Here is a 19,828-nt window from a genome sequence, read left to right as displayed (position 1 = left end):
CAGATTTCTCATACAAACCCTTCCTCAGAATCCTTATCTATTTGCGTGTCTTGACGTAGACTTATCTTCCCAGCATCCAAATTGGAATGAAGGCTTCACTAGATGGAGCTCACCCTGCAGACAGCGCCTATATATCCTGGACCACCCCACCCCGGCCCAGGCGGCACACAGGAGGCCCGGCTCCTCCAGACCCAAGACTACCTGTCCGGCCCAGGAGGAGAGGCACTAGGGTGGCTCACAGGTTGGATGTGCCCACTGCCCTGCTCCCTAGCCACCTGAGGCCCCCACGTGCCAAAGCAGGAACGGTGAGTCTAATTTTTGAACCAGATCCGTTGGAAACTTACATTTTACGAGGCTCAACAAATCAGAGCTACATTTATTGCCATTCTACTAATGCAGAGCGGGCATCTGAGGCAAAAGCAGCAAGTCCTCCCGTCTGTTTTAGGCAGGAAGCCGCACTCACCTTCGGCACTCAGTTACGAGAGAGGACGCACAGCACGGAGCTCCTCAGCAAGTGAATTCTTCAACTGACAGCACCCCCGGAGTCACCAAGCTGCAGGAATTCTCCAGATTCTCAAACCCAACTCAAACCTCAGCCGAGAATTATGATCCGGGAAATCACCTGTAGAAAAGGAACATAGGAAATCTGAAAAGAAACAGAAAGAACCGTCTATTAGGACCGCTTGCTTGTTTGAGTCTAAGTCACTGCTTGAGAAATAACTGATTATTTATTTGCCTGAAACCATTAGTTTTAATAGACCCCAGAAAAAAGATGCTTTATATTTACTGACCTCAACCCGAACAGAAAGGCCCTCACCTTGCTCCACCTTCCAGGCCCTGGGCCGGCTCGGAGGGTTGGGGACCCTTGGCCATGGCCGAGGGACCTAAGCTGCCAGGTGTCTCCCAGCCCCCTCGCCCCAACGCCCCTGCCCATGGCCTCAAAGACTGCCGAACAGAAAAGAGCAGCTGCCAAGTGGAAACTCAAAAAGCCTGTCCGGGAGCCTAATTAGGGAGAAGAATTACAGAGCGTGGCTATCCTTTAGAGAGTCCGCCTCCTGCACTAGCTGTTCACTGAGAGAGGTGCACCCCTTCCCCCCAACCCACAGCTTTGTGCTTACTGGGGTGAACATACACACACTACTCTGTATAAAATAGACACCTGACAAGGACCTACTGTACAGAACGGGGAACTCTGCTCAATACTGTTATGACCTCTACGGGAAAAGAATCTGAAAAAGAAGAGATACATGTATATGTATAACTGATTCACTTCGCTGTACACCTGAAACTAACACAACATTGTAAATCAGTGATACTCCAATAAAAATTAAAAAAAAAAAAAAATCCCTGCAGGAATCTGAGGACAGCATCCCGAAAGTACAAGGAAGTCAAGCCGAGGAGCTGACAGAGGGGACCCGCAGTCCCCTCCCTCCTGGCCGTGGAGCTTGCTGTCACCTCATGGCCACCACACCTGGGTAACCATTTCCAGTCCCAACCTATCATTTCAGGGGACCCTGAGGCTCTGTGGACCTCCGAGGGGGTTCACTGTTCATCTTTAATTACGCTTCAGACCCAGAAGGGATCCATCCTGACAGTTCACTCAGACGAGATCTATTAATTCACCCCCAGCATGATGATGACCCAAAACGTTAAATATCCCACAGAAAAGTCGAATTCTATTTTAGTCAAATAGAAAAGGATAATTCAATAGGGCTTTCATAAAAACGTTATAAGGCAAGTTCATAAATTTTGATTAAAAAATGAATTCCTCTTTATGCATTCTCTGGCATTATTTTAAGGGCTTGCATGATTCTTTTTAAACGTACGATTTAACACAGGACAAGGCACCAGGCAAACACAGCGGGGATACGAGATGGGGACAAGATGTTAGACATACAACAGGATGAAGGCGCCCTTCTCTCTGCCGAGTGTTTACAGTAACACGACAGGTTCTGCAGAAACAGACGTTCTGGTATTTGGACTTGGGGGTCCTGACCAAGGATTCTGGTTTCTCACCGTGGGCCTTACACGTGCCGTTTACTGGAGAAAGCCACCAGCTAAACACAGCTGTGCCGACAAGCACAGCGCTGTATTAGTATTTTCATAGGTCCTTCTGGACTTAAGTTGTAGTTTTCAATTGTTCATTGAAAAGTGAACGCGCCTGAGTCAGATGTCCCCAAGCCAATGCCCGTGGGCCTCTGGACGGCTGTCTGGGTTGCCTTCCGCACGCACACTGCTCTCACAGGGGCTGTTATTTAACACTCCCAATAACCACCTGGGTTAGATATGAACACCCACTTTTATTACACGGGGCTTAACGATCTCAGAGAGGTGAAAGGCTCTCCTTAGCAGGCTTTAGAGTGAGGAATGCAGGCCTCCAAAGCTCTAAACCCACCGCGCCCGTAGCAAACTTAGTGCGGGAGCATTTACCCGCCCAGTGCAAAAGCACGATGGCCTGGCTCTGGAAGCCCCGTCCTCTGACACTCGGTGTGGCGGAAAAGCCAGACAAAGGTGCAGGCTCTGAGCTAATGGAGAAGCCCCAAACACGGACTCTGCTTCAAGTTCACGTAAAGATGCCCCGGCCACCTGGGGACTGACTGTGAGAGATGGAGGGGCAGCGTTTTCCTTGAGAAAAGCATTTCACTGACCAAGCGTCAATGAACGAAGCACACGCCTTAGACAGAAATGAACACAGAGACCAAAACCGCTCTCTTGCTGGGTCTACATGCAGTCTGCCCACTACCACGCTTAACGTGGGTTATGGGCTTATTCACGACCTCTGTTAAGGATGAGCATTTCAGATCAGGTCTTCATTACAACCTGTGATCAAATCCATCAGGCAAGCGTACACTTTTGTGCAGAAAACCACCTCCGACTGCAAACACTTCAAGGTCTCTGGGACCGTGGAGGCCCTCACCCGAGAGGTCACTCAAGGACTCCGCACAGCCCGCTCCGGCGGGAGGGGACACATGGAACGGTGCACGCTCGTCTTTAAAGATATTTCTCCACTAGCATCACCTGCATCTCCCCACAGAAATAAGAGAGGAGGAGGAAGGAGTGGAAAGGAATTAACACGCATACCAAATGCACCTCTTTCTCCACACTGATCTGGATCCCAATCACTTTACCAATGCAAAATCCACGCGATATCTGAATTCCCTGCAACAATGAGGTTTTCTTTTCCTCAACTTTGTTTTGGAAAGCCCAGGCCCGACCGGGGGTTCTCCACAGCCTCGGGGGGCGTCTGGCTGAGCGCCCACACCGGCGAGGCTGCCCGGGCTGCCTGCCCCCAGCTGGTCTTCTGGGGAGTCTGGGCAGTTTCCCCGAAGCTCCGTGCGCGTGGCCGTCCCGCGTTGGCGTCCACCACTAACGGGCTTCCCTGCAGTGGAGTCTTCAGGGTTAATGAGAGGCCCGTGCCCTTCTGCTGAGGCCCGGGGGTCACTGGACACGCTGCCCTGCCTACTTCCCAGCTGGCCGAGCTGCCCAGAGGACTAGAATTGCCAAAAGGCTCCCTGCAGAGACCAGCCTCCCTCCTCCTGACTCGCAGAAACAGAGGCAGGCTGGGGAGAAGCGCCTGGACAGGCCCCAGAGGACACAGCCCTGGCGGCTCCACCTTCACGGCAACGCTGGGACACACACCTGACTATCGGCTCAGGAACGAAGCCACCAGGCCCTCAGGCCACAGCCAGGATCCGAGCCCAGGGCTGTCTGACTGCAAAGCCCCCTTTCTGCCCACGAAGATCACCACTAAAGGGCCAGAGCCTCGAGACTCGGGCCCAGGTCATCTGTCGCCACCATCTGTCTGGAGTGTCTGCCACGCCGGGGGGGCCTGCTTCAGCCCCTCAAATCAGGGAGGGACAGCATCACAAGGCTTCTAAGACTCAAGCCCATGACCACACACCCCACCTGAAGTTGAGAAAGGAGGAGGGGAGGTGGGGGAGGGACGGACCGGGAGGTTGGGGTTACTAGATGCAAACTATTCTGTATAGGATGGATAAACAAGAAGGTCCTACTGCATAGCACAGGGAACTATATCCAATCTCCTGGGATTAAACCATAATGGAAAAGAATATGAAAAGAGAACGTATATATGTGTACAACTGTGTCACTTGGCGGTACAGCAGAGATTAACACAACATTGTAAGTCAACTTTACACCTCAACAAACATTTTTTTAAATAAATTATATAGATAACTAAAAACAAAGGTACTGTTTCTCTTAGATGTCAATGCAGAAAAACAAATTACTGAGTAACATTATCTGACTGCTGAACACTGCACACAAGCTGAAGAGGCCCAGGTTACAGCAGGCGAGCACCAGGCCTGAACCTCATACTTTATGCAAAACACACCCAGGGAACCACCCAGACCCCTGATCTGCAGACAGAGCTAAAGGCAAACGTCTCTATTCTTTTATTAAAAAGAAAAAACAAGCCATGATTATTATAGGCCCTTTCTTCGGCCTCTTCCCCGTCCCAATGGGACACCACTCTCCAGACCAGACCCCTCGGTGGCCCCGGTGGTCGCCCAGCTCAGAATGAACACCAGGATGGCCCCCCGACCAGGCCCACCTGGGCCAGCACGGCCTCGCTGACCTCCCGCAGAACTAGCTGTATTTCACATCTACTCAACGACTTGGTGGAAAACTTGATTTGAGTGGGAGGATGCTGGTTTCAGACACGGAACAGAGCTACACAAAAGTCTCCTTGAATGACCCGGCTGAAGATGAACCCTGGTTCCTGCCTCGTGTGGACAGGCACTGGACGGCTTAGAAAACGCTTCTGGATCTGACACCCGGGCTTCCAGGGAGAAGACCCACCCACCTCTCATCACCCCTCGCGCAGCGGCCCCGCCAGGCCTCAGTGCTGACGGTCAGATGCGGGGTTCCACGTGTCAGGAGGTCCCCCTGAAATTCGGACTCTTACTCAAGATAAAGCTGTCCTGAAAAGGAAGCCATCAAATTTTTCCGCAATGGGCTGGAATCGATTTTAAACGATAACACTGGTTATCAGTTGATTGTATCTGTGGATCAGAAGTTGATTAATGAAAACGGGGCAGAAAAAGTACAAGTTTCTAACTCTGTGAACAGCCTGAGGGAGACAAGTCCTCCAGGACTGAGAACAAAACTGCCAGCAGTGGGTCAACCACACACACCGGGACCAAAGTGGCACAAGGCCATGGGTCCCAGGCCCGGCTCAGCCACCACACGCCCCGGTGGTCCTGTGCCTCTGTGTCCTCTTCCGTGACGAGGGCCCCTCTGCTCCAACCTGTAGCTGTGAGATCAGCACATGGGGGTGGACGGGACGTGAGAATTATCCAAAATTGATGATGTGGTACCAAAAACGTATTAAAGCTCATCTAAAATACCACGACAAGGAAGTCATAATGCAAATCTTAATAGGGACTTAAATTTTATAGTCGCTGCCTCAGAATTCTAGCAGACAGGAATTACATCAGTAACACCAATTCTGATGTTTGTAAGCTTTTGTGTATATAGTTGACGTTAGCCTCGTCAATAGAATAGTCCTCCATCCTCCAAAAGTCCTGACAGGTGTCTGTCTCAAGCTCTTTCCACTAACCCAAACCGTAGTTTTCAGAATCAGCATATATACATATGTGTGTGTGTATACATCTCAACGCCATAACTAGACAGTCTAATTACATAAAACATTTTAAAAGGGTCACCCGCGTTCTCTATGAAGTGCCTGCAGGATTTCATTGCTGTCCAGATAATTACACCACTAATAAAAAGCATGCTGACCAAAATAAACCTTCGACACAAAAACACACTAGAATAAAACCCCTTTTGTTGAAAACGACAGACAGAAGGAAAGACAGACAGAAAGGAAGAAAGACACACACACAGACACTGAATTCTTATCCGAGATAACTTAGACACCAGGTGATCCAAAGGGCCCGTCTGTGAGTCTGTGGAGGCACTATTTTGATTATTTTGCTGAAGTTCACGTCCCTTAACCTTTTGGGGATGAAGGACTGAAAGAATGAGGGAAACTGCAAGAAAGGCCATACACACACACACACACACACACTTTTTAAAAATAGAATCTTGGAAAGCAGGCAGGGAGCCCAGACCAGGTTGTGTTAAGAGGGGTTACAACTAATAAACTTGGGTGGAATCAGGGGGGAGGTATTATTTTGCTGTTAATTGGATTCTTTTCTGAAACACGTTCACACTATGTCACACTCGGGTAATTAAGATGGAAGCCGTGAGATCAACTCTGTCCTCCCTTCCTTGCCCTCCTCCACTCCATCCTCTGCCGGAAGCCCGGCCGGACACGGGGAGCCTGCCCCTCCCTCCCTCCCATCGCTGAGCAGACTGCGTGGACAAAATGGATTACAGGGCTCCAGGGATCTGGCGTGTCGCACACCCACCTGTGTCCTAGATCACATCACATGGCCGGCCTTTTAAGAAACAGAACAGGCCTCTCACCATGAGGGTGGAGGATAGGGTTTTTACAGCAATTAGATAAAGGTGATGGGGAAATAAAGACCGGGAATAGCCCATGCATGACCTTTGCCATCTGAGCAGCCCCCGGGAGGACAGAACTATTAAGCTCTGCAGCAAAAGGTCGGGAAAGATTTCGTGGGAAGGTTGGCTTATTTTTTTAAATTGTATAAATTACTGGTCACCGAGAAGCCTCCTGCAGAATGGATTTGGTTCTAAGAAGCCGTGAAAAAACATCTCACTTCACATTGCCCTACTTCACCTCTGATGGGTAACGAGTCAACGTGATGTGTCTCCTCCATTTTTGCGCACGGTTGACGCTCGTGTAGATTACAGCATCCCATAAATGTATTCCATAAAAATTCCACAAAGTATAGAATGAAAAGGGAGTTGAATAAACTAAATTTTCCCATTAAAAAAAAAAGGCTGACGGTTATAAAAATGTAACTTGCAGAGAACAGATTTACGATTACTCCAACTGAATAGAAATTTTAATGTCCCTGTGTTTTTAAAGTATAATTAGGGGCTTTTGAATATTCTGAAAACGGTCAAAGTGTATTCACCCACATCTTCCCCATACGCCAGCTGCTTTCACAACTCCGTGCCTTTATGTCTGCTATTTCTTCCGCCACCGGGGGAACAGCTTCCTACCTCCAGTCTCTCCCAAAACCGCTGTCCAGCCAAATCCAACTCATCGCCCAGGAATGAACTCAACCGCCCCATCTTCTGGAACGTTCTACAGGAATGTCCTCCATTCCTGCAGCCATCGCTCTTTTATAACCAAACTCCCCTTTTAAAGGCTGTGCAGACAGACGTGCCTCTAGGAAGGGATGTCCACATGCTGGTGTCCATATGGCTCTCGGCAACATGGCAGGCTCTCGGCAAAATGACTCTCATCAGACGTTCATCATCCAATAAACTTCCACTTCCTCAGGGATATCTGTAAGATCTGATGCAACTGCTGTGCAATGCCTGGCCCACTCAGCGCCCCAGAGTCCAGAAGCCTCTTCTCCCAAACTTCAAACCGAGAGACCCCAAATCCCTTACACAACTACCTGAACCAGCCCTTCAGTATCGACACGGAGCCGTCAACACAGAAAGCAGCACATCTATGCCAAAACCAAATGATGGTTCTGCTTACGAGCCATATGTCTTCATTTTATTGCTATAAATTTATTTTTCTTGAGTATTTCTTTTACTATATAAATTCGCAAGAAGCCAATGAGAGAGACTGAATGAATCAAAGAGGACTTCTAAACTCTAAAGCTCAAAAACGTACAGATGACTTCCCATGGCAGCTGCCCAACTGATGTCATCCATAAAGCCATTTAAATACTGTGTCTGGGCTGAAATCCAATTAAGTCATTTCTGTCTGAATATCCCCAAAGAGCCTCCTGCGGAGTTTGAAGTGGAAATAATTGCAAATGCCAGATTAGCTGTGTAAGCACTTCCAGAGCTGAAACCCAACAAGAGCATGAAAATCTACATGCCCAGCTTTTCAGCTGGGCACAAAGGAAACATTTCAACGATCACTTGGCAGAAAGAAAGCCCACGTCCTCGTGCAGCCAGGTCTCCTTAGATAATCCTCATCCCCTGCACGCGTCAGAGAAAAGCCGCGATCCATTCATTTACGCGCGCAGCGAAGTGACAAACTTGGGCTCCACCACGCCATTCTGTGCGCAGAGGAAACAGAATCCAGACGAGATTTCAAGGCTTCTCTGAATTCATCATTTCCCTGGCCAACCCCTTATGCAGGACACCCTGAAATCAGTAAACCCTGAAATTCACCACCGTCTCCATGCATGCCATTTGTTCTGTGAAACTGTGCAAGCAGAGACAGGGCAGTAAGGGAATAGGATAAATCTCCCCTGTACCTTGCGGTCCATTACTCAGATTTACAAGTCAGCAAGACACAAGGTATCTTCAGGTGACGTGCAAGAGCTGAAACCGGCGTGTTCAAACCACACGTTCCAGAGACGGAAAGGGTCCCCCCTGCCTGTTCACTGCACGCGGATCCCACCGAGACCTGCTGTATCGGACCATCTGGAGTTGGTTGTGACACCAGCCCCAGGGAAGAACCACTGTTGCAGAGAAAAGGGAGAGCAAGTGAGAAGGGTCGAGTCAAAAGCATTTCTCTCCAAAGGCTCAATATCGAACCCCAGGCTTGTCTGAAAGAAGAGTCACCCAGGTGATGAGGCCGGCCACGCCTCCGCATGTGACAAAGGACACAAGGAACCTCTTCCAGTGGCTGCACAGCCCAGTCTGCACCTTACCCGCTGCGCGCTGTGGAGGCTGCCACTTGGCCTCGGATGCTGGGTTTCCTTGGAGACAGTATCAGTCACCTCGTTGATAAAAATAAAGTCACACTTATTCAATGGAAATGTGATGCACATCTGATCCGTGCAAACACTGTATGTAAATAAGGCGCAGCACAGATGCCGTCCTTCTTAAGGGACTCGGTCCAGCGAGGGGCTAAAGTCAAACGTGGGATGACACAGTGGTGCTTCTTTATTGTAGCTGCTGCAAGAAAACTCCCCTAAAAAAAATTCAGTTAAACTTTTCTAGATAACTTCTAAAGCAGATGTGTGCTATCCAAAATACCTGCTAATATCTGCCTTAGAATTAAAAAAGAAAACTCTAAGGAGACAAGCAAACAGTGTATCTATGAACATAATCGTTTTACATAAAAAGTAACTTATGGTGGACTAGAAAGCAGGTCTGATCTCTCCTTCCCGAGACTAACCTTCCAACAGTGAGAGGAACTGCAGGGTCCCTTAGGGCCTCTTCTGCAAGCGAAACCTGCCTAAGTTGAAAAATGACAGGTTTCCTAAGTGTTCTCTCTTCTGGATGGACTTCAAGATAAGCCACCCCATAAGTGTTCCTGAAGCCCTCCGAGCACTGGGCCGGGTGCCGGACACACAACAGGCAACCCAGGCGTAGGCTCTGCCTCCACAAAGCAGACACACAGACGAGTGGACGGTAAGAGCCCAAACAGGGGAGCTCAGGCCCCTGGGGGTCACCCTCCATCACCTCTGTATGTGACACGTGGCCTCGGTGGGGACATCCCTGCAGGGAGTGGAGACGCTCACGGTGCGAAATTCACGCCAGCGCCGCCCGAGACGCATCGCATAGGCAGCAGCCCACCCGCACGGCCTCTCACACTGCCCCTGGCAGGTGTCTTCTGAGAGCAAGCAGAGGACACGGGCACTTCCCTGACCCTCCTGGTCCACGTCCCCTCCAGCGCTCCAGCTTCTCGAGAGTTTTCTTTCTGCCTCGGCCCTGGATGAGCCCATCCCTCCACCCGTTCCTCACCTGCAAACCCCACACGCCGGTTTCCAGGTCTCTGTCCACACTGCTGTTCAGACCATGGTCAAGGGCAGGACACACCTGAGACCATCCTTGGGAGGAAGCAAACAGCAGACCTCACTCTGGGGACGGCCATCCTATCAGCTACCACCGCACGCCACAGTCCTCCCGCGTAGGGAGACGGGCGAGTCACCTGGGTGCGAGAGATGCCAGCTCCGTCCCCGACTGGCCTGCCTTTCGACAAAATGCCTGTCTCTAAAGCTCGGTTTTCTCACCTATAAGATGGAGGACAAGGAGAAAAGCATTACCTTGCATATCTGCTGTAAATACTAAATAGCATACAAAGTACCTGGCAAAGTTCCAGGTCCATAGTAGGTGCTCAAAGAAAAGGCTACTTTGTCCCCTGTACTAGTATCCCAATATAAAGGGCCAGAGGGGGAGGGGGGGTGAACAGAGGGCCACCCTGCCCCAAACTCCCCACCTCTGAACTGGGCCTCCGGAGACGACCCGAACAACCCCAGCAGCTCCTGCCATCCCGTGGAGGTAAGAAGCTGCTGGGGGGGACCTCCCTGGCGGTCCCAGTAGCTAAAATTCTGCGCTTCTACTGCAGGGAGCTCGGGTTCGATCCCCGGTCGGGGAAGCTCCACGGGCCACGTGGTGCAGCCAAAAAGAAAATAAAAAATTAAAAAGTGTTTTAAAAACTGTGCAATACAACGGTTTAAAAAAGTAAGAAGGAAAAAAGACAAAAAAGAGAGAAGCCATTGGGGGGGGGGGCGGTGAGAGGACGTGGGGGCAGGAGGGGCACTCGCCGTGTTTCCTTTGTGCCCTGGAGCCAGCCCTGGACTAGGGCCTCTCACCACTCTGTCCCTCGGACCTTCTCCTTTTCTTTCTGTGAACGTCCTACACCCTGTGTGTGTGTGAACAGACTATGAAAGTAAAAACGCACTGTCCCTCAACCATGCGCTGTGTCACAAGAGCATGCAGGGAGGCAAGGGAGCTGGTCAGCGGATGGGGCCGGGGTCCCACAGAGCACGGCGAGGGCGGGTGACCACCGGCCACCCCCAAGGAGCCAGCGGCCCAGGGCAGCAGGGAGGGTCCAAGGCGAGCAGGTAGGGTGACATCTAGACCTAGGGCTGCGTTCACAAGGGGGTCCAAGCTGACCCAGCTGCCTGCGGAACCAAGCCACAGGGAGTCGGGGGCTGGCAGAGACGCCCACAGGCCTCCCGGCTTCACCCCCACTCTGTAATCTGTGCAGTAGTCTCTCTCCTGATCCTGCTTTTCCCTCCGTTTAGAAAATCAGAACATCCGCCGGCTCCAATCTTCCAGGCCTCCTCTCCTTCCAGGCCACCGGAGAGTCCGGCAGGTCAAGCCAACCAGCCGTGAACGCACATAATCACCCCGCTCGAGCTCTGCGTGTGCGGCAGCGAGGTGCTCTCCCACTGACGGCTTCCCGTCTCGGTGCAAGTCCTTTCTAATGATGTGTGTTCAATACGCGCTGTCTTGAAGATCATTCTTGTGGACAAGAGACAGCAACCGAAACACCCCGCCACACGTGACACTTGATCACGCGGGATCCTGCTCCCGGCGGCATCTTCACGAGCGCCGAGCCCAGACGCCCCGCCATCCTCTCAGAGAGACCAAAGTCAGACCCTGGAACGCGTGGGCGAACCTTCCTCACCGGGACCAGCCTTCTGCGTGCTCCTCACACGTACCTGTCCCTCTCTTATCTACCCTCAGCCCTGCCCCGCCCACCTTCACCTTCGGCCCACGAGTCCAGGAATTCTGTGCCGCGGAGCCACACACACCGAGGAAAGGAAACAGACCAAGGAACTGGCTGTCACTTACTCAGCACTTACTGGGGATACAGACAAGGCTAAGGCTCCTCCTGCATCGTCACCTTCCGTCCTAACGCCAGGATGACACTGCACTGTCCCCAGTCACGCCAGAGAAGTCGGGATGCGCGCAGGTGTGCCATGCGCACATGTGTGCCCGGTGCACAAGTGCAGTGAGAACTGCAAGCCCGCTGAGCTGGGAGTCCCTAGCCTTGACCCTGTGCGTGCCGCCCCTCGTGCGGAGACCAAGGAGAGCCAGACAGCGCAGGGCGACCGAGCCAGACACTGCACTGACCCTTTTCTCCAGAGGAGCAAGTGCTTAGGGGGAAACCAGTAACGATCTCTGTCAACCATTGAGGTTTCACTGTGTCACGTGAGCAAGGACAAGATTTCTAAATGATACAGATTTCCTAAAGACCAGAAGCTAAACTTACTAAAGAAAGTTCTTCAGGGAACTCTTACATACTTTCCAAAATGTTCCCCCCACCCCCATTAAAAGAATGTTGTCACTGGGACCTCCCTGGTGTCCGGTGGTTAAGACTTCGCCTTCCAATGCAGGGGGTGCGGGTTCGCTCCCCGGTCGGGGAGCTAAGATCTCACATGCCTCTCGGCCAAAAAAACCACAACATAAAACAGAGGCAATATTGTAACAAATGCAGTAAAGACTTTAAAAACGGTCCACATCAAAAAAAATCTTTAAAAAAAAATGTTGTCACTATTTTCATTCAAGTTTCCCACCAGGCATCCTTACCCTCCTCCTGCACCCAAGAACACAGCCGGCAGGATGCGGAGGGGGGTCCAGGCGAGGCCGCCGTAATGACTTCTTGAACGGATATTCATTTTTTTACCCACTTTTGGGTGCGCGATGGAGGGGGCCATCCGCCTTCTACCCCACGCCAAACACTCAGTGACCTTCAGGACTGTGCTGTCTCATTTACCTACATGTAAGCACAGGAATTAGCTTTGCTTAGACTTTGATATAATGCCATTTTGTTTTGTTTATTTAAAGTAATGGGAAGATTTCAAAGAACTCACCTGTTCATGTTTGGTGTGGGCTCTAAGGGACAGACTAATGACATACGAGGAAATGGGAACACAGACCCAAAGCATCTGGGAATTTGGTGCATGATACAGGGTGCCAGCTCAAGCACTGGGAAAAAGGTAAGACTTCTCAAAACAAGGCCACAGGATACCTTGGTAACCTGAAGGTCTGGAACCTTCACATCCTATGACAGGACAAACTCCAAATGCATTGAAGATTTACAGTGAAAAACAGAAGCATAGGAGGACATATGGAAGAAATACTTTATAACCTTGAAGGAAATCTAAGATTAAAAATCCAGACACCACAAAAGATGGATGAATTCAATATATATAAATATAAAAACTTTTGTACATGTCAAAATATACTCCAGGCAAACTCAAAACACAAAAAGTTAGGGAAAATAATATTTGCAATTCATGACACAAAGGGCTACTTGCCCTGACACAGTGAGCACTTCTTAAAATTGATTAGAGGAGGGTGGGAGGGAGGGAGGGAGGGAGACGCAAGAGGGAGGAGATATGGGGACATATGTAGACGTATAGCTGATTCACTCTGTTATAAAGCAGAAACTGACACACCATTGTAAAGCAATTATACTCTAATACAGATGTTAAAAGAAGCTGATTAGAGGAAAAGAAAAATTGGTTAATTTGAAAGAAGAAAAACAAATCAAAAGAACAATGGGCACAGGAAAACCAGGAAAGAAAATACTTGGCTCTCAAACATAAGAAAAGGTACTGCACTTCACTCATAATAAAATAAACATAAACTAAAATCACACCAAGATATCACCTCTCACCCATAAGGTTGTGAGATCAGAAAGTACCGGGTGGGCCAAAAGGTTCATCTGGTTTTTTTCCTTAAGATGGCTCTAGTAGCACTTAGTGGTCTTTAACTTCATTGGAAACAATTTTGTTAGACTGTATGTGACAGCTGTCATGTCAGCGTGCATTTAAAAAAAAGACTTATCAAAATTGATGAATTTTTGTGTAGCCATTTTAATATTGAAGGTGGAAGAAACAAAGCAACGTTTTCAGCATATTATGCTTTATTATTTCAAGAAAGGTAAAAACACAAGTGAAATGCACAGAAAGATTTGTGCCGTGTACGGAGAAGGTGCTGTAACTGATCGAACGTGTCAAAAGTGGTTTGTGAAGTTTCGTGCTGGAGATTCCTTGCTGGCCGATGCGCCATGGTCGGGTAGACCAACTGCAGTTGACGGCGATCAAATCGAGACATTGATTGAGAACAATCAATGTTATACCACGCGGGAGAGAGCCGACATACTCAAAATATCCGAATCAAGCGCTGAAAATCATTTGCACCAGGTCTGGTTATGTGAATCACTTTCATGTTTGGGTTCCACGTGAGCTAAGCGGAAAAAAACCTTCTTGACCGTATTTCCGCATGCGATTCTCTACTTAAACGTTCTGTTTTTAGAACAAATTGTGACAGGCGATGAAAACTGGATACTGTACAATAATGTGGAACAGAAGAGATCACAGGGCAAGCGAAATGCACCACCACCAACGACAGCAAAGGCCGGTCTTCCTCCAAAGAAGGTGGTGTTGTGTCTGTGGCGGCGTTGGAAGGGAGTCCTCTATTATGAGCTCCTTCCAGAAAGCCAAACGATTCATTCCAACAAGTACTGCGCCCAACTAGACCAGCTGAAATCAGCACTCGATGAAAAGTGTCCAGAATTAGTCAACAGAAGATGCATAATCTTCCACCAGGATAACGCAAGACCGCATGTTTCTTTGATGACCGGGCCAAAACTGTCACAGCTCGGCTGGGAAGTTCTGATCCATCCACCGTGTTCACCAGACACTGCACCTTCGGATTTCCATTTATTTAAGTCTTTACAAAATTCTCTTAATGGAAAAAAATTCAATTCCCTGGAAGACTGTAAAAGGCACCACTGTATAAGGCACCTGGAACAGTTCTTTGCTCCAAAAGATAAAAAGTTTTGGGAAGATGGGATTACGACGTTGCCTGAAAAATGGCAGAAGGCAGTGTAGCGGAACGACAAAAGGGGGAATACTTTGTTCAATAAAGTTCTTGGTGAAAATGAAAAATGTGTCTTTTATTTTTACCTAAAAAACCGGAGGCACTTTTTGGCCCACCCAATAGGATAATAGTAGCAGGGCATCTGGGTCAACTTCCTACTTTGTGCAATTTGGTTAAGATGTGAGGGAGGTGGATGAAGGGTATACAGGAATTCTTTGTACTATTTTTGCGCGGTACGCGGGCCTCCCACTGCTGTGGCCTCTCCCGTTGCGGAGCACAGGCTCCGGACGCGCAGGCTCAGCGGCCACGGCTCACGGGCCCAGCCGCTCCGCGGCACGTGGGATCCTCCCGGACCGGGGCGCGAACCCGGTTCCCCTGCATCGGCAGGCGGACGCGCAACCACTGCACCGCCAGGGAAGCCCTATTTTTGCAACTTTTTGTAAGCCAAAATGTGTTTCAAAAGTAGAAGTAAAAAAAATTAATTTGAAGCGTGATGAAATAGCATACTGCAATGGGTGGCAGTGGACGCACGTGCTCACGGGCCGGTGAGGAAAGTACAGAACCACACGGCGCCACAGGAAATGTGGGTAGGACGTATCAAAATGGACCAAAAGGACACGGCCGAAATGCCATCAGTAGGCCAACAGTTTAATAAACAGCACCACACTGAAGTACCATCCACCTGCAAAACAGGATGAATGTCTCTAAGTTCTAAATAGGCAAGACTTCAAACGTACATTCTTAACTCAGAAAAGTAAGGGAAGGACATTTCGGGCTCTTCTCCACAAACGTATTTACCCACGAAGAATCTTAACTACCACTTCACTGCCCAGTTAAGCTGACTCCAATTACAGACCCGCAGTTTTTGCCCTCCTCCTGCTGAGAGGCAACGCCCGAGTGAACTTAATTATGTACCAGGAACCTCGCTGGGTTCACCACAGGCTTCTCCATCTAAACGATACATAAAAACATGTTTTAAACCCAAGCTACACAGATCTGTGGGGAAACTCACTAGTCCCTTGTGACAACATAAAGATGAGAGCGTTCCACGCTTCATTCACTTCTTCTCTCCAAATCAGTCCCCAAACTCTAAGGCTACTTTTTATTAAATCAAAATGCAATTCACAGACCATAAAAATTCACCAACTAAAGTGTACGATTCAGTGGTTTTACTTATTTTTTAAAATAAGTAAAGGAGAGACGTCTTCATATTATAAGAAGAAAGAGGCAGAAAGCCACAAGAAAACAAATGGCTTGAGTAACCTAGTACTTAGCTATTTCCAGAACATTCTGGATGTACACACAAGAAACCGTGGCCTTGACCCTGCGGAGGCACCATCTGGATGCCTGAGACAGAGGGAGGCTTCCCTTGATGTTAGGTTTCAGCTGCCTTTTTAAAAAAAAAAAAAAAAAAAAAAAAATGCATTAAAAATTTTTTTAAATTTTTTTCGACAAAATGATAATAGATAGAAGAAAACAAAACTTAACAACAAGCTAACTTTAACTCCTACACCTTTCACAGAATATCAAAATCCCACAGATAGCTATATTCAAACACGCATCTTTGGGAAGTAGGAGATAATTTAATCCCGGCTCTGAAATAGATGGATCACAACAGTAAATTACTGAAAATGGAGTTGTAATTTTGTTCTCCTAGGAAATGACTCGAATCAAATTAATACCGCTAGTCATCCTGCAGTGAGACCTTACTTAAGGTGATGAAACTGCTTGGAAGTCTGCAGTCAGTGTCAGAACCTTTAACAAGTTATGAAACCATAAACCAGTGAGTCCACACTACATCACTGACAGAGTCCTTCAGTGCCAGATTTCTGAGCTGGTTTTCTTTTCTAGAAGCATCCAGTTTCTGTGGGAAGGCAGACACCGGTAGGATTTCCCAGTTTAAGGCCTTTTGCTTTGTTTCAACTGATTACGGTTACCAAAGGCTTGGTACCTACCCCTCAGCCCGACCACGGGAGGCTCGCAATGAATCCATGACGTCTTCCTTTACTGTTACAAGGAGCTTCGTCCACTGCTGGGCAGGGACCCCTCAAGGCCAGGACCGTGACCCCCATCAATCCTGAAGCCCGAGGAGCTGTCTGGAACGTGGTCCCCCCACACCTGTGCGGGAGTGCTTAAGAACTTCACCCCACCTGCCCCCATTAGAAGGCCACCTGCCGCTAGGGGTGCCCTCTTCTCCTCCTTGCAAAAACGTGGAAACCACTTTGCCTCACAGGCCACTACTCCCTGCCCTAGACCCTGAGTTCAACACCCACCACCCAACAACAACACACACCGTTTACTTCTGTGCTGAATAAATTAAAAAATCAACCAAGCCTTCAGACCCCTGTCAACATTTAGGGGCCTCCCCCAAAGCCAGTATAAACGCTGAGATAGGGGTGAGTCCTTCCCAAGGTTCTCAGTGTCCAAGGGAAGAGGCCTGTAAGTCAATGTCAGCTCTTCCTGAGAGGATGAGGGGGCAGGGGAAACGCTGAACGAAAAGGGCTGCTGGTATAAGACGCCACTCAAGGGCCTAAAAAGGATAATAAGCGTTATGTCTTGGGGCCGTGAATCTAAAATCAAAGGGATTCTGGTGGCAAAGACGTGGAAACCACTTTGCCTCACAGGCCACTACTCCCTGCCCTAGACCCCGAGTTCAACACCCACCACCCAACAACAACACACACCGTTTACTTCTGTGCTGAATAAATTAAAAAATCAACCAAGCCTTCAGACCCCTGTCAACATTTAGGGGCCGCCCCCAAAGCCGGTATAAACGCTGAGATAGGGGTGAGTCCTTCCCAAGGTTCTCAGTGTCCAAGGGAAGAGGCCTGTAAGTCAATGTCAGCTCTTCCTGAGGGGAGGGGGGGGCAGGGGAAACGCTGAACGAAAAGGGCTGCTGGTGTAAGACGCCAGTCAAGGGCCTAAGAAGGATAATAAGCGTTATGTCTTGGGGCCGTGAATCTAAAATCAAAGGGATTCTGGTGACTTGATCTACTTCTGCAGGACCACCCTTGTAACCATCACAGGACGCTTTCACCCTCATGAGTGCCATCCAAGCAGCCCCAAGAGTCAAAGTTCACAGGAAAACACTGAACAAAATGATCCTATAAACCCAGCTCCCCAGGGCTGACGACCTTAGTGTCTGACTTTCCCACGACACCTCTTCCTTTCCACGGAATCAAGCTGTACCGCGTTCACTTGTGTCACGGAGACATGATCAGTGTCTGTGCAGCTGGCGGAACTGACCTGGTGGAGGAGGCTGGGCGGTCCCGGGGCGGGGAAGAGCGGTGACGCAGGACCTTAGGGAAGGACACCACATCCCCTGTCTCCTGCGTCACCACAGGCAGGAGGGACGCTGAGATCCGAGGCCAGCGAGCCCATCACAGCACCAGACACGACCACCTCCAACACCGGCTTCCGACGCCCCGCGATCACACTCCAGGCCCCCCCTCTGCTGATGCTCGAGGTCAACCAGGACCCTCGCTGACACCCCTCAGGTGTCCCGGCGTGAGAAAAGGAGCGAGCCCCACATCCAAGTCACCTTAAACCACAATGCGATGGAATCACTCACCCCTCTTCTTAGCTGAAACTGAGGGTCTCCTAAGACACTGAAGGGCGGCGTGGAAAGTACAGAGATGGGAAAAGGTCCCCCAGAGGAAGGGGGAATGTCATCAATGACAAGAGAACTTCCCAAGAGCAGCAAAGCTGCCCACTACCCACTGGTCACCTACGCTCACATGTGCCTCTGAATGAACATCTTTCGTAAGCGGGTAGCACAGCAGGATCCACTGTGAAGTCACAGCGCCACCAGAATCACAATTTCAACTTCAAGAACTTTAAACCGTCCTGCTAGTGGGTGTTCCACCAGCAGGACGAACAAGAAATCCCATCTTCCTGAGACCCGTCGTAAAGCAGAATCTGCTTCCTCCAAAATACTTGGTCACACACGGGATTTATGCCAGAGTAAAGGAAAGAGCGCTTTCTGGTGCTGGATCTTCCCTCCACACAAGCCTGTAAAGCACAAGTCGTTGATGTTCTCCTGTCTTTTCATTGTAAATGGTTTACGTTTTCCTAAAGCCCTAGAGGTAAAAATCTAGTTTTACTGGAAAAGAAGCGAGAAAGGGGAGGAAAAAGAAGAGAGGGAGGGAGGGAAGGAGGTGACCCAAGCTCTCAAGGCCCCTTGGAACCAGGCAGGGTTTCGGACCAGACGCACGGACACGGACACGGGGCCTGACGCTTCTTGGCTGGAGGGCTGCCCCACGCGCTGCAGAAGCTGAGCGGCTCCCCAACCCTCCCTCGAGTGGTGATGATCAAAAGCATCCCCAGACATCTGAGGCGATGTCACACGTCCCCTGGGGGTGAAATCACCGGGCTGAGAACCGCTGAACTAGAATACATGTAAATTAAACAGGCCAGGTTTGGGGTTTTTTTAGAACAGCAAAAATAAGACAGAAATATTCACGCAGTTTCTAACTCTTTTGGAATAGGATTAGAATATTTAGGCGGCAGTCCCCTTAATTATCCCTTCCAAAATAACCGAATAAGTAGGCACACACGGTTTAACTCAATGTCATGATTAACTAAGATACAACTTGCCCCATCATTAGAAGACAACCCTTCAAACTCTAGTTTGGGCTAAGTGTACAGACTATGCTATTGTTTACTTAAGAAAACATCAAGTATTAAAAACAAATAGCTAACTTATGAAGACATGTATGTGCTTGCATTAGAAAGCATAAATACAAGGGGGAAAAGAAAAATAATCCGTTTAAAAATAGTGATGGAAGGAGAGAAGATGGAAACACAAAGTGAACCTCTCTGAGGACATTCTTTTGGCTCTGGACCATGTAAATGGTTTACATAATTATAAACCAAAATTAATTTTTTAAGTCCTAAAAATCAAAAGCAGAATGGAAACAAATTAACCAAATTATATACTGAGGTGGTGGCATTAACACAGAGGGAAAATACTCTGAAAGACTTTGAAGCACAGTCATTTGACTGCATTTTCCTAGTGGGATAAATGGTGAGGACAAAACATCTTCAGCTGTTTTCAGTACTCACGGTGTTGGCAAAAATATTGGTGGGGGCTTCCCTGGTGGCACAGTGGTTGAGAGTCCGCCTGCCGATGCTGGGGACGCGGGTTCGTGCCCCGGTCCGGGCGGATCCCACG

General features: G+C 49.1%; 1 protein-coding gene across 11 annotated transcripts in view; it reads right to left on the bottom strand.

Annotated features, from left to right (window-relative positions):
• Positions 1-19,828, bottom strand: part of NCK2 (NCK adaptor protein 2) — a 138,164-nt gene that overhangs the window by 71,863 nt on the left and 46,473 nt on the right. For 8 of the 11 annotated variants that reach the window (XM_055089003.1, XM_055089009.1, XM_028496551.2 and 5 more), the window contains exon 2: positions 464-646. The gene's annotated coding sequence lies outside the window, so the exon portion shown is untranslated. Of the gene's footprint in view, positions 1-463; positions 647-9,777; positions 9,873-19,828 lie in introns of those variants that run through there. The other 3 variants (XM_055089008.1, XM_055089007.1, XM_055089004.1) reach the window with 2 other exon arrangements.

This window comes from Physeter macrocephalus, chromosome 12 (assembly GCF_002837175.3).
Source record: "Physeter macrocephalus isolate SW-GA chromosome 12, ASM283717v5, whole genome shotgun sequence".
NCBI lineage: Eukaryota > Metazoa > Chordata > Mammalia > Artiodactyla > Physeteridae > Physeter > Physeter macrocephalus.
Note: the sequence above shows the minus strand (reverse complement) of the source record. Positions and strands in the feature narration are given on the sequence as shown.